General features: G+C 45.3%; 1 protein-coding gene across 1 annotated transcript in view; it reads right to left on the reverse strand.

Annotated features, from left to right (window-relative positions):
- The window catches only part of LOC121859126 (mitochondrial dicarboxylate carrier-like), a 125,601-nt gene that overhangs the window by 11,371 nt on the left and 101,022 nt on the right, over positions 1-13,208 (reverse strand). The window lies entirely within an intron of this gene.

A 13,208-nucleotide genomic window follows, 5' to 3' on the forward strand; every position in this document is an offset into this window, starting at 1 on the left:
TATTCAATTACTAACCAAAATTCCAAGTAATCCAGCTCACATTATCATTTGTGGAATTGGGCTAACCATACCTTGTCACTGGGTGAGTGCACTAATAATATTGTTTTCTATACTGTATTCTGAGGTGAAGTCAGTGGCTGATTACCTAAGCCTGGCTAGCCAGTGAGCCTAGACAACTTGGTGGTATCTACTTATCATCATGTTCTCTGTCTCATGAAACGTTCATCATTTTTGTTAGCTCATTTTTCATTATTTTTAACAAACAAACCTCAGAGATACAGTGCAGTAATAAGATGGAAAACATGTTGGGTTCATGGATCAAGATGCAGTACCAGTGCAAGATGCTTCTGAGTCATCTGGTGATGAGAGAGAGAGTGAGGAAAAGCCTCTGTCCCCTCCACCTACTAACAAATTACATCTTCAACAAACAATGCAAGACCAACACAAGCAGCATCCTTCTTCACTTTTGACAAGTTTCCCTCGACATTTTACTAAAACAATGTTTATTATTTGTTAGGTTATGTTTTAAGGTCAAAATTCTTTAGACTACAACACATCAAAATTTATACCATGGGGTTTTGGGTAAAATTGTTTTGAGCTGGAATCCTATGGGAAGAGGGTTGGGTACTACTGTCTTTACATTTTGGTGTGCTAAATATGCAAACTTCTTGTTTCACTATACTGTACAGTGTACAATCCATATGTTAAGATTATATGTTTATGAACACACTAAGATCATTTGGGAAGCAGATATGTACTTAGAGGAAATGAAACTAAGCAAGCAATGAAATGTAAATCATACGAGAGTGAGTGATTACGAGAATCATTTGTGGTCAACAATTGGACAGAACATTATGAAAGAGAAAGCTTATATACAGTATTAAAATATGCAGTGACTAAATTTTCTGTAAATTTAATTCACTTTAATTACATTAAATTTCTAAATAACACAGACATGCATCAATAGAAATGACATGAGATACATGCAAAACAAATATAGTACAACCTTGATAAACTGGACTAACTGGGGCAGACCTCAGTCCAGAATATGTGAGTCCAATAATTGAGAATCTATGGGGTCCGGACATAACCCTGTTTATCTGGAAAGTTTCCAGAAAATCAGACATATAGTCTGGGTGTCGATAACTGTTTTCACCAATATGATCATTTCATAGTACTGTACTGTATAAATAATAGAAGTGCTTCTCAATGTGTACTGGGTAGGAGTATGTCACTAATCAGGGCTACTCAATCATACTCGCCTGAGGCAAGTAAAAAATTGTACGGCAAGTCAGATTAAAAAAATCACAAGTCTGTCAGGCAAGTGATAATTTTGCCTAGTGCAAAAGTGAAGATCTTGTAAGTAGATCCTACGATTTTGAAAGGTTTTATATTGAACAGTTTTTCAATCTGCACGAGAATGCAAGAATAATGATTAATACTCGTCACCACCAACACAAGAAAAGATGGTGAGTGGATGTGTAGTAATTAATATTATGCAGTCGCGGACAAAAGTTCACTCCCCATGGTAAAACCGAGTCACAGAACTTAGTGTGTCTGGAGCGGCTGTGCTGTTTTATCTCATTTGGGGTCGATACTGCTTCAGTTTGGGAAGGAGCCTACTTTTGATCCAGACTGTACAGTAGCAATGAAAAAATGTAGATTATAAAAAAAAATTATGTCAGCCTAGGCTTTAAGGTAAACACACATTCAACCAAAGAAAAATGGTTAAGATCTTAGGCAAAATAATTCAAACAGTGGTGATGGTAATCCTCTTGGAAAGAGAGCAGAAGATGAGCCCGTATTGCATCATCCATATGTCACTCACTCACTCACTCTCTCACACACACACACACACACACCTGCCACCCTCCATCTCAGTTTCCATTACGGTATTTTAAAATAATAATTATAAAGTACAGTACAGTGGTACAGTATACATAACAGTAAATTACTTCAACTTGATATGTACCTTGTTATATTTTAGTTCTTATCATAATAAATGGCTTCTGTCATAATGAATTTTGTTGTTAGGTTACTACGTCATGGGATGGAGGAGGAAGAGAATTTTCCAGGTACTGAGAAGATTTTCTCGTAATATTCCAGAAAATATGTCCATCGGAAAATCATTCCCAAAGCTGGAATTTCTGGAAAATTCCAGCATTGGGAATGATTATCCCGTGAAAATTTAAATTCTGGTTATCGGAGGGGTTCCGGTTAAGAGGAATTCCGGCTAACGGAGATACAATAGAACGTCGATATAACACGAGATACGTTCCAAGAGATGTCACATTAAACCAAATTCGCAATAAATCGAAGTGTTGTTTCAATGGAATAGTTTAGTTTGGTACTTGAGAGAAACACAAAATACTAAAAAGACTGAGAGTCTACCCAGATGCACCTCAGCCCATCTCCTAGAATAAACAAAACATTATTTTTTGCATTATTATGTTAAAACAAACACTCATAAATCAACTCGGCTAAAATTATGGGATGTGAAACGGTCTGTTTACTAGCGATCAGCTGATGGGAAGATGGGGGAGGGGAAGGGGGGGGAGGTGATATGTTTGACAGTTGATGCCAATGGTCTAGTGCTTATTTATTTATCTGTCCTTAAGAGTGACTAAGTTTGTTCTCTTATAAAATGTCACTGAACTGACATGTTCTAATTAATATTATTACAAAGGGCTAAAATTTTTATCTCTTGTGCAAAATATATGACGTTTATATTCAAATTATTCGCTGTCTTGCAAGGATTCTAGCAATGTAAATTATATTCTCCTAACTTTAGTCTGTGATATTATACAAAATAAAAACTAAGCCAATAGCCACCAAACCCTGGCTGGGAAGATGGGGGAGGAGGTGACAGTAACATGCTTGACAGTTGGGGCCAAAAGTCTAGTGAAGTGCAGTATTTATTTGTTTATTTATGTCCTTTAGATTGAGTTTTTTGTTGTTTGTTTATAAAATGTTACAGAAGTGACCGGGGAGAACATAATTTACATTGCTGGAATTCTAATAAGATAGTGATTAATTTGAATATAATCATGCTATAGTTTGCACTAGACAAAAGTTTTAGTAATCATTTAGTACATTATTTTGAGTACATGTACAGTACAGCTTTGCCCTTAAGACAGTGTAGCGTGCCCAGAGAAAAATTAGGCGCGAATTTTAAAATATGATGCGCCAGATTGACTCGCGCAAAATAGGAAAGATTCGCTTTAAATGAAAACATTGTCCTTAATTGTGGGTGTCGCTTTAAACCAATAACCTTAAATTGAATAGCTTTAAATCGACGTTCTACTGTATAATTGATTGTGGTAATTCCAAGGCTGAGAGGTCAATGCTGGGATTTAAGGCATTGAAGGACAGGCTGATCCTTCTTTGTGCAAGGCTGGCAGTATAGTACGGTACTGTTTGGTATGCAATTCAGTACAGTTGATTCTTTGTTAATAAGTACAGTTCAAAATTACTGTATAATATTTTCCTCAAGGTACAGTGCTTTCCAGGTACGAAAAATGGAAAAATAATGCCACACCCTACCAAACTGCCAGCCTTAACCATACGGTGAAATTCGTCACCAGAATTCAATGAAATTTCAAAGTGCCTGGTGACAGAGGACATGTAGTGTGACACCTGGCAAAACCTGGAGATATCCCCATTACCAAACATCGGGATAGAAAAGAAATGGCTAATATGAAGGAAATAACCCTCTTACATTACTCTAAAGCCAAGTATAAACACCCTGCTATAATACTATATGTGGTGCACTTTCGCGGCACAGCTTGGATTTCAGTACTGTATAGACGTGATCGGTTCTTGTCCTAACCCTGTCCCGTTCATGGAAAGTGAGGCCTATGGACGGTGGGTTGTGTGATCCACCCCTCATTCGACCCTCACTCCATCCGCAGTCTGCTGCTGCCATCACCCGAAAGAAGGAGAGTGAGTCACTGGATAAGGCCTCTTTACGAAGAAGTGAAGTAAAACAGGCACTAGAAAATTTCAACAACACTCCTCGTATTGACAGAAATGAGGATATATTCAAGTGGTGGCACAAACATCTGCACCAGGGCATGAGGAAGCTTGCCAAGGTGACACTTGCACTTCCTTTCACACAAGTGAGTATAGAGCACAAATTTTATGGTTTAAGATATACAGTGGGGTATGCTATAACGAACGGATCCTACTACGAATATTCCTATAACGAACGGTTTTACCTATAAAATTGAGAATGCTATAACGATCGAAACTCCTACAACGAACATTATTTAAATTTTTTTTTTTTTTTTTTTTTTTTTTTACTAATTTATTGTTTTTTTATTACAAGTATTAATGATACTCTTTATTTCAGGGGTTTAGATGCATATTTATGCACTTTTTTACAATTTTTACGATTTTATATTATATTTTTCAGTGTTAAGTGGTTGTATTTGGGGGCCTGGAACGGATTAATCCTATAACGAACGAATGCTATAACGAACAAGGTTCTAGAACTAATTAGATTCGTTATAGCATACCCCACTGTATACTGTATTACAGTACACCCTTCCCATTCGCGGGTTTACGATTCGCGATTTCGACTATTCGCAGTAAGCAGCTGGTGGCTCGGGTGGCTAGCATGCGGCTCACGTGCTAGTCACCCTCCCTCAGAGCAACAAGTCACCCCACGCGCCCGCGGCGGCCAAACCTTTCCAGTGCTTGGTGGTGGAGGTCACTGAGGGATGGCATTTCCAGGGTGGAGAGCACGTTGGTGTAGCCGGAGTATTCTGCGCCGAGCATGATTCTGCAGGCCCTTACGTCAGCTGGAGAAGGTACAGAAAAGGGCCTGCAGAACCATGCTCGGCGCAGAATACTCCGGCTACACCAACGCTCTCCCCACCCTGGAAATGCCATCCCTCAGTGACCTCCACCACCAAGCACTGGAAAGGTTTGGCCGTGGACTACTGAACCACCCTCGCCATCGCCGCCACCTGCAGCCCCCCACCCAACTCGCGCAGTCCGCCACTACAACAAAATTCAGCCCATAAGAGCCCGCACCGATAGATATAAGAACAGCACCATCCCATCTGTTAAAATAATAAACAACTCCTGATTTATGTACTGCACAGCCCTGTAAATGTATTCAATGCATATTATATCATTATGTCTAAATCTAATGTAAGTCTGTATATTTTCAGCCATCGGCTGCAACTCTATTAATAAACCGTTTATTATTATTATTATTATCTCGCTGTTTGCCCTCACCCAGTACCCGTGTCATACTCTCAAAACTTTCGTGGTTCTTTGTGAAAATGGCCCTGAAAAGACTGCCTAGCATTAGTGCTAGTGATGCTAGTGGAGTGGCACAGAAAAGGCAAAAGTCAATGATGACCTTGGCAAAGAAAATAGAATTACAGTATAGAGTAGTCTGCATTTACACGGCTATTGTTTACAAGTTTGGTCAATTACGCGGTGCCTTGCCAGAATGAAATAATTTAATTACGTGGTAAATTTGGTCATTTACGCGGGAAGCGGCGCGGGCAGGGTGCGCACAAGGTCGCCCAGTCATCAAAACATTTCCGAGTTCTTCACCCGCCACCCACCACAGCCGGCCCAAGTCAGTGATAGTGATAGTGAGGATATGGACTTTTGAGGGGTTTGACAAAGAGGCCCTGCAAGCCTCTGTGGTGGATAGTGACAATTGATACAAGTGATACAGGTGAGGGCCAATAATCTGCCCTCTGCCTCAGAACCAACCTCCCATCCCCATGTGCCCAGCCATCTTTACTACTAACGTAAGTGTTAAAAAACCTATTATTATTGATATTTCTCTTAATTATTAATTGTGTGTGCATACCATCATAAAATTAAGATGATATTTTGACTACAAGGTACGCATTGTGTCGGAAAAAGTGGAGTTTGGGGGTCGGCCCAGTCTCTATTTCAATTAATCCCATATGTTCTGTTATTTCATTTACGCGTTTCTCGTTTTACGCGGGCCTCCACGGGTTCAATTGACCGCATAAATGCAGACTCCACTGAATTAGACAAGTTAAAAGAGGGGATGAGTGCTGCCGCGGTTGTTTGGTCTGAACGAATCCACAGTGAGGTACATAAGAAAGAATGAAAATGCAATTCGTGATTCTGTTCAAGCGAGTGCTCCTGTAAATGCTAAAGTGGCGCAGGTTGTTCATGACAAGAACATTGTGAAAACTGAGAAAGCACTGAACATTTGGATTGAGGACCAACACCGCAAAAATGTTCCGATTGACAGCAACATGATTCGTGAAAACGCTACAAGTCTTTATGCTCATTTTTAGAGTCAACAGGTGGTGAAGGGGCTAGTGCAGTGACTGAACCAACGTTTAGTGCCAGTAAAGGTTGGTTAAAAATTTTAAGAGAAGATTATCTCTCCATAATGTGAAGCTGACTGGGGAAGCCACATCAGCTGACCACACAGCCACAGGTGCATTTCCCACCAAGCTGAAGAAAATAATAGAAGAGAAAGTCTTATAGACTGGAGCAAGTGTTTAATGCTGATGAATCTGGTTTATAATGGAAGAAAATACCTGGTAGAACCTACATAAACAAGGAGAGGCATGCCTCTGGGTTCAAGGCAGCCAAGGACAGAGTGACGCTCACCTTCTGTGGCAATGCAGCTGGCCACATGATCAAGCCTGGCTTGCTTTACTGCTCAGGAAACCCTAGGACTTTAAAGGAAAAAAAAAACAAGAACCTTTTGCCAGTGTTTTGGCAGTCAAACAAAATGGCATTCCTGGACTGGTTCCATAAATGCTTCGTCCCTGAAGTGGAAAAATACCTTGCTTCCAAGAAGATGGAATTCAAGGTGTTATTATTGATAGACAATGCACCAGGCCACCCAGAAAGTTTACAGTTTAGCCACCCAGGTGGTGTTCCTACCCCCTAACACCAATGCTCTTATCCAACCTCTCGATCAGGGTGTAATACTTCAAGGCATATTATACACGCAGCTCTTTTGGTTGTATCCATAGTGCCATGGATGCAGACCCTGACTTTGATGTTAGAGTGCTGGAAGGAGTATAGGATTGTGGACTGCATTACTAACATCAGTGAATCATTCAGTAAACTAAAACCAGAGACAGTGAATGCTTGTTGGCCCGAGTGTGAATAACTTCCAGGGATTTCCATCCCTAGTAAAGGATGTGAATGACATTGTGAGTGTTGAATGTCAGTTGGGTGGTGAGGGGTTTGTGGACATGGCTGCTGAACATGTGGAAGAGCGGATTGATGGGCATGGAGAGGAACTTACAGAAGAGGATTTGGAAAAGTTGGTTAAAAGTGCCGAGGAAGATGACGGGAAAGACAATCTGGAATTACAACGAGAAAGTTGGAGCTTGGAAAATTTTTATGAACTATTTCGTCAGGTAAAGATGGTGAATGATTTCATTTTTGACCACAACCCTTCCATGGAACGCAGCCTTAAGATGGTCATGGAATCAACCAGGTATTGTTTCCCCACCGGGAAATGTTTAAAGAACTCAAAGCCAAGAGGAAACAACTACCAATCACCATGTTTTCAAGAAAGAACCAGCTACTACTGCTGCCGCTCCACCTTCCTCCTCCCAGTCACCCGCCACCACACCACCCGCCTCTCGGCCACGCTCCACCTCCCGGTCGCATGCCACCCCACCACTCGCCTCTCCACCAACCACCACTGATTCACCCTCTTCCATCAGTGATCTTGATGATCCACCTATGCTTTAGTAACCAGATGTCTCCCTTTGTACAGTGCACCACTTCATCAAGCTCCAGACTTCCACATACAAATGTAAGTACAATATTGTGACTTAAGTTTCTCATACACAGTATAGGTATACCTGTATATTAGTGCACTAAGGTATTATATTTGTTGCTATTCGTGGTTCTACCAATTCACGCCATTTCTTGGAACCTATCTCTCGCGAATAGCAAGGGTCTACTGTACATGAACTTCGACTTGGAATGAAAGATGATATCATTGATGCAATTATGTTTTTGAGATGCAACACATAAGCTAGTTATATATTTCACTTTAGTACATTAGTTGCTGGAGTTAGAAGTTTATTTTACTCTCAAATTTTTCAAAAACAAGATGTTCCAAATTTCTAATTAGATATTTTGAAATAGGTTTTGAAACAAAAAGAGAATTAAAGAAAAATTGTGTTTTTCAGTTATTGTGTTAAGCATAAATGAACTCTGTAAACTATGTCATAAGTAAAGTGGTTAATGTTTGTTTTTTCCCTTTCTGTATATCAGTTTTGGGACTTAAATTTATAGTTTATATCTTCAAACTTATCCAACACATTATTTACACTATAAATATTGTGCAACTTTTTTTTCACACAAGCAGAAAAGAAATAAAGAAATATCCTGAATATTTTGTTTTAATTTATTCAAAAGGAATATTCACTATCTGTGATGAAATTACGAAATAAACGCATGATGTATATATCGTAAATAAATTTGTGTGTGTGTGTGTGTGTGAGATATGCTGGAATAGATCAGCTGGCTTTATAATTCCTGTTAGGAAGTTTCATCGAAAGTAAACAGGCATTCCTACCACTGTTAGAATTAATAGCCCTTTAAATAGAATACAGGTACTCATATTGTCTAGTGCTCATCTGTCCACAAAAGCCAAAGGACGTACAGTTATTTAGTTGACCCAATTTTGAAAATACATTTCTTTAAAAGTATGGAAAAGGTACGCATTTACGATACAATAATTTTACCGTACTTCACGGTATGGAAAAAATCGAGGGTACGGAACGAAATTACAGTACGGTATTTCTGATAAGTACGAAAAACGGAAAAAAATACCATACTGTACCATACTGCCAGCCTCATCAGCAGCAAATGGCTCAGGGGACTGTTTCATCAAGTCCATGCTCCTCTAATGGTCTCTGAACCCCCGAGCCCTGAAGGGTAAGAATAAGAATCGCCCCCTGTCTTTTGGAAGTCAAACCTTAGTTTTTGGGTTACTGCTGCTGTTTTCATGGACTGTTTCGACAACTGTTTTGTGCATGAGGTTGAGCAGTATCTTGTACCCCAAAAATCCAGTTTTGAAAGTGGTGCTCATCGTCACTACGAAACACTGCAGATTTCCCATTCCAATATAGAAGTGTTATTTCTCCCGCAAACATAACTTCACTTCTTCAGCCCATGGACCAGGGCCTTTAAAAGTTATTACACTTGCTGCACTTTCAGCAATATCATTGATGCCATGGAGGAGGACACCACCTTAACTGTTTCTGATTGCTGGAAGAATTTTATCATTGCTGACTGCATCAGCATAATAAAACAATCAGTGGGTGAAGTGAAGCAGTCAACACTGAATGTGTGCTGGGGGAGAATTTGGACTATGGTGATGCATTACTTCCAAGGCTTCTCTTCAGTTGATGCTGAGGTGCAGCACATCGTGAAGAATACCTTACCTTTGCCAGGCTAGGGAATAAGCGAAGTGCAGGCCAATGAGAACGAGGAGCTCCTTGGTTCTCATGTGGAGGAGTTGACGGAGGATGACCTAGAGGAGCTGATATGGTCTTCCAATGATGATGAGAACAAGGATGAGGAGAAAAAGTTAAATTGACGCTTGAAAATCTTAATAAGGGAATGCTTGCCTTCAACTTTGGCTGATCATTTTATGGAAATTTACCCTTTTATGGAGTACACCCTTGCATTTAAGAGTGTGTTAAAGGATGCAATGAAGCCCTACAAGGAGGTGTGCAGGGTTCTAAAAAAGGCAGCAGCCATCTATCCTCAGCTTTTTCAGGACAACCCACAGGCTGCCTCAATCACTGACCCACACCAGAGGCTATACTCCAGCAACTCTCCACCAGAGGCTATACTCCAGCCACCCACAACCCTCCACCAGAGACTATACTCCAGCCACCCACAACCCTCCACCAGAGACTATACTCCAGCCACCCACAACCCTCCACCAGGACTATGCTCCAGCCACCCACCACCCCTCCACCAGAGACTATACTCCAGCCACCTGACCCCTCCACCAGAGACTATGCTCCAGCCACCCAGACCTCCACCAGAGACTATGCTCCAGCCACCCACCACCCTCCACCAGAGACTATACTCCAGCCACCCCAACCCTCCACCAGAGACTATACTCCAGCCACCCACACCCTCCACCAGAGACTATACTCCCAGCCACCACCACCCTCCACCAGGACTATGCTCCAGCCACCCCACCCTCCACCCCAGGACTATGCTCCAGCCACCCCACAACCCACCACAGGACTATGCTCAGCCACCCTGACCTCCACCAGGACTATCTCGGCCACCCTGACCCTCCACCAGGACTATATCACCACCCACCCCTCCTAGACTATCTCAGCCACCCACAGCCCTCCACCAGGACTATGCTCCAGCCACCCTGACCCTCACAGGACTATCTCAGCCACCCTACCCCTCCACCAGAGACTATCAGCCAGCCACCCACTCCACCGGGACTATACTCCAGCCACCCCTAACCCTCCACCAGAGACCTCCTCCAGCCACCCACAACCACTCCACCAGGAGACTATACTCCAGCCACCAACCCCTCCACCGAGACTATCTCCAGCCACCTAACCCCTCACCGAGACTATCTCCGCCCACCATATCACCAGGACTAGCCACCAACACCCTCCACCACCGAGACATGCTCGAAGCCCTGACCATCACCACTAAACCCCTCCTCACCGGGACTATGCTCCGCCACCCTACCCTCCACCAGAGACTATGCTCAGCCACCCCAACCCTCCACCAGGACTATGCTCCAGCCACCCCAACCCTCCACCAGGACTATGCTCCAGCCACCCTAACCCCTCCCCGAGACTATGCTCAGCCACCGACCCCTCACCAGAGACTATACTCAGCCACCCTAACCCTCCACCGGGCTATGCTCCAGCACCTGACCCACTCCACCAGGACTATGCTCAGCCACCTGACCCTCCACCGGAGACTATGCTCAGCCACCCCGACCCTCCACCGGGACTATGCTCCGAACCCTAACCCTCACCAGGACTATCTCCGATGCCTGACCCTCCACCAGTGGACTATACTCCAGCCACCCCAACCCTCCACCAGAGACTATGCTCAGCCACCCACACCCCTCACCGGGACCTCAGCCACCCTCACCACTCACCAGAGACTATGCTCAGCCACCTGACCCTCCACCAGGACTATGCTCCAGCCACCCACAACCCTCCACCAGAGAGCACAATACTCAGCCACCCCAACCCTCCACCAGGACTATCTCAGCCACCCAACCCTCCACCAGGACTATACTCAACACCCAACCCTCACCAGGACTATGCTCAGCCACCCTGACCCTCCACCAGGACTATGCTCAGCCACCCACCCCTCCACCAGAGACTATACTCAGCCACCCAAACCATCACCAGGACTATGCTCCAGCCACCCCACCCCTCCACCAGGACTATACTCCCAGCCACCCACACCACTCCACCAGGACTATACTCCAGCACCCACACCTCCACCAGGACTATGCTCAGCCACCCTGACCCTCACCAGGACATATCAGCCACCCACCACCCTCCACCAGGACTATACTCCAGCCACCTAACCATCACCGAGACTATACTCCGACACCTGACCCTCCACCAGGACTATACTCCAGCCACCCAAACCCTCCACCGAGACTATACTCAGCCACCCACACCCTCCACCAGGACTATGCTCCAGCCACCCAACCCTCCACCAGGACTATGCTCCAGCCACCCACCACCCCTCCACGAGACTATACTCCAGCCACCTGACCCCTCCACCAGAGACTATACTCAGCCACCCCAACCCTCCACCAGTGACTATACTCCAGCCACCCCAACCCTCCACCAGTGACTATACTCCACCACCCCAACCCTCCACCAGGACATGCTCAGCCACCCAACCCTCCACCAGGACTATACTCCAGCCACCCTAACCCTCCACCGTGCAACCCACCCTCCACCAGGACTATACTCCAGCCACCCACACCAGACTATCTCACCACCCTGACCCCCACCAGAGACTATCTCCAGCCACCCTGACCCATCACCAGAGCTATGCTCCATACCCACGACCTCCACATATGCTCAGCCGCCTACCACTCACCGAGACATTCAGCCCCCACCCTCCACCAGGACTATATCGCCACCCACAACCCTCCACCAGGACTATACTCCAGCCACCCACAACCCTCACCAGAGACTATGCTCAACACCCAACCCTCCACCAGGACTATGCTCAGCCACCCCAACCCTCCACCAGTGGACTATCTCCAGCCACCCACCACCCTCCACCAGGGACTATACTCCAAGCCACCACTCCACCGGGACTATACTCCAGCCCCCACAGCCCACTCCACCAGAGACTGTCTCCAGCCACCCACAACCCTCCACCGGAGGACTATATCGCCACCCTACCATCACGGTGGCTAAACTACCCACAATCCACCAGGACTATGCTCAGCCACCCTGACCCATCACCAGTTATGCTCCGCACCTGACCTCCACCAGGACTATGCTCCAGCCCCCTGACCCTCCACCCAGAGACTATGCTCAGCCACCCACAACCCTCCACCAGAGACTATGCTCCCAGCCACCCACAGCCCTCCACCAGGACTATGCTCCAGCCACCCTGACCCTCCACCAGAGACTATACTCCAGCCACCCACAATCACCAGGACTATGCTCCCGGCCACCCACCCTCCACCAGAACATGCTCCACCCCACACCCTCCGCAGAACAATACTCCAGCCACCCCTCCACCAGTATCTCCAGCCCCCAACCCTCCACCAGGACTATACTCCCAGCCACCCACCCCACCAGGTCAATCCCATACCACAGACCCTCACCAGGACTATACTCCAGCCACCCCAACCCTCCACAGGAATATCTCCACCACCCCAACCCTCCACCAGACTATACTCAGCCACCCTCACCCCTCCACCGAGACTATACTCAGCCACCCACACCCCTCCACCAGGACTATGCTCCATCCACCCACAACCCTCACCAGGACTATGCTCAGCCACCCTGACCACTCCACCAGGACTATACTCCAGCCACCCAACCCTCCGCAGGCCCCAATACTCCCAGCCACCCAGACCCTCCACCAGAGACTATGCTCCAGCCACCCTGACCCTCCACCCGAGACTATGCTCAGCCACCCACAACCCTCCACCGGTGACCTCCAGCCACCCACAACCCTCC

The sequence above is a fragment of the Homarus americanus genome, unplaced genomic scaffold (genome assembly GCF_018991925.1).
Source record: "Homarus americanus isolate GMGI-L3 unplaced genomic scaffold, GMGI_Hamer_2.0 scaffold50924, whole genome shotgun sequence".
In the NCBI taxonomy this organism is placed as follows: domain Eukaryota; kingdom Metazoa; phylum Arthropoda; class Malacostraca; order Decapoda; family Nephropidae; genus Homarus; species Homarus americanus.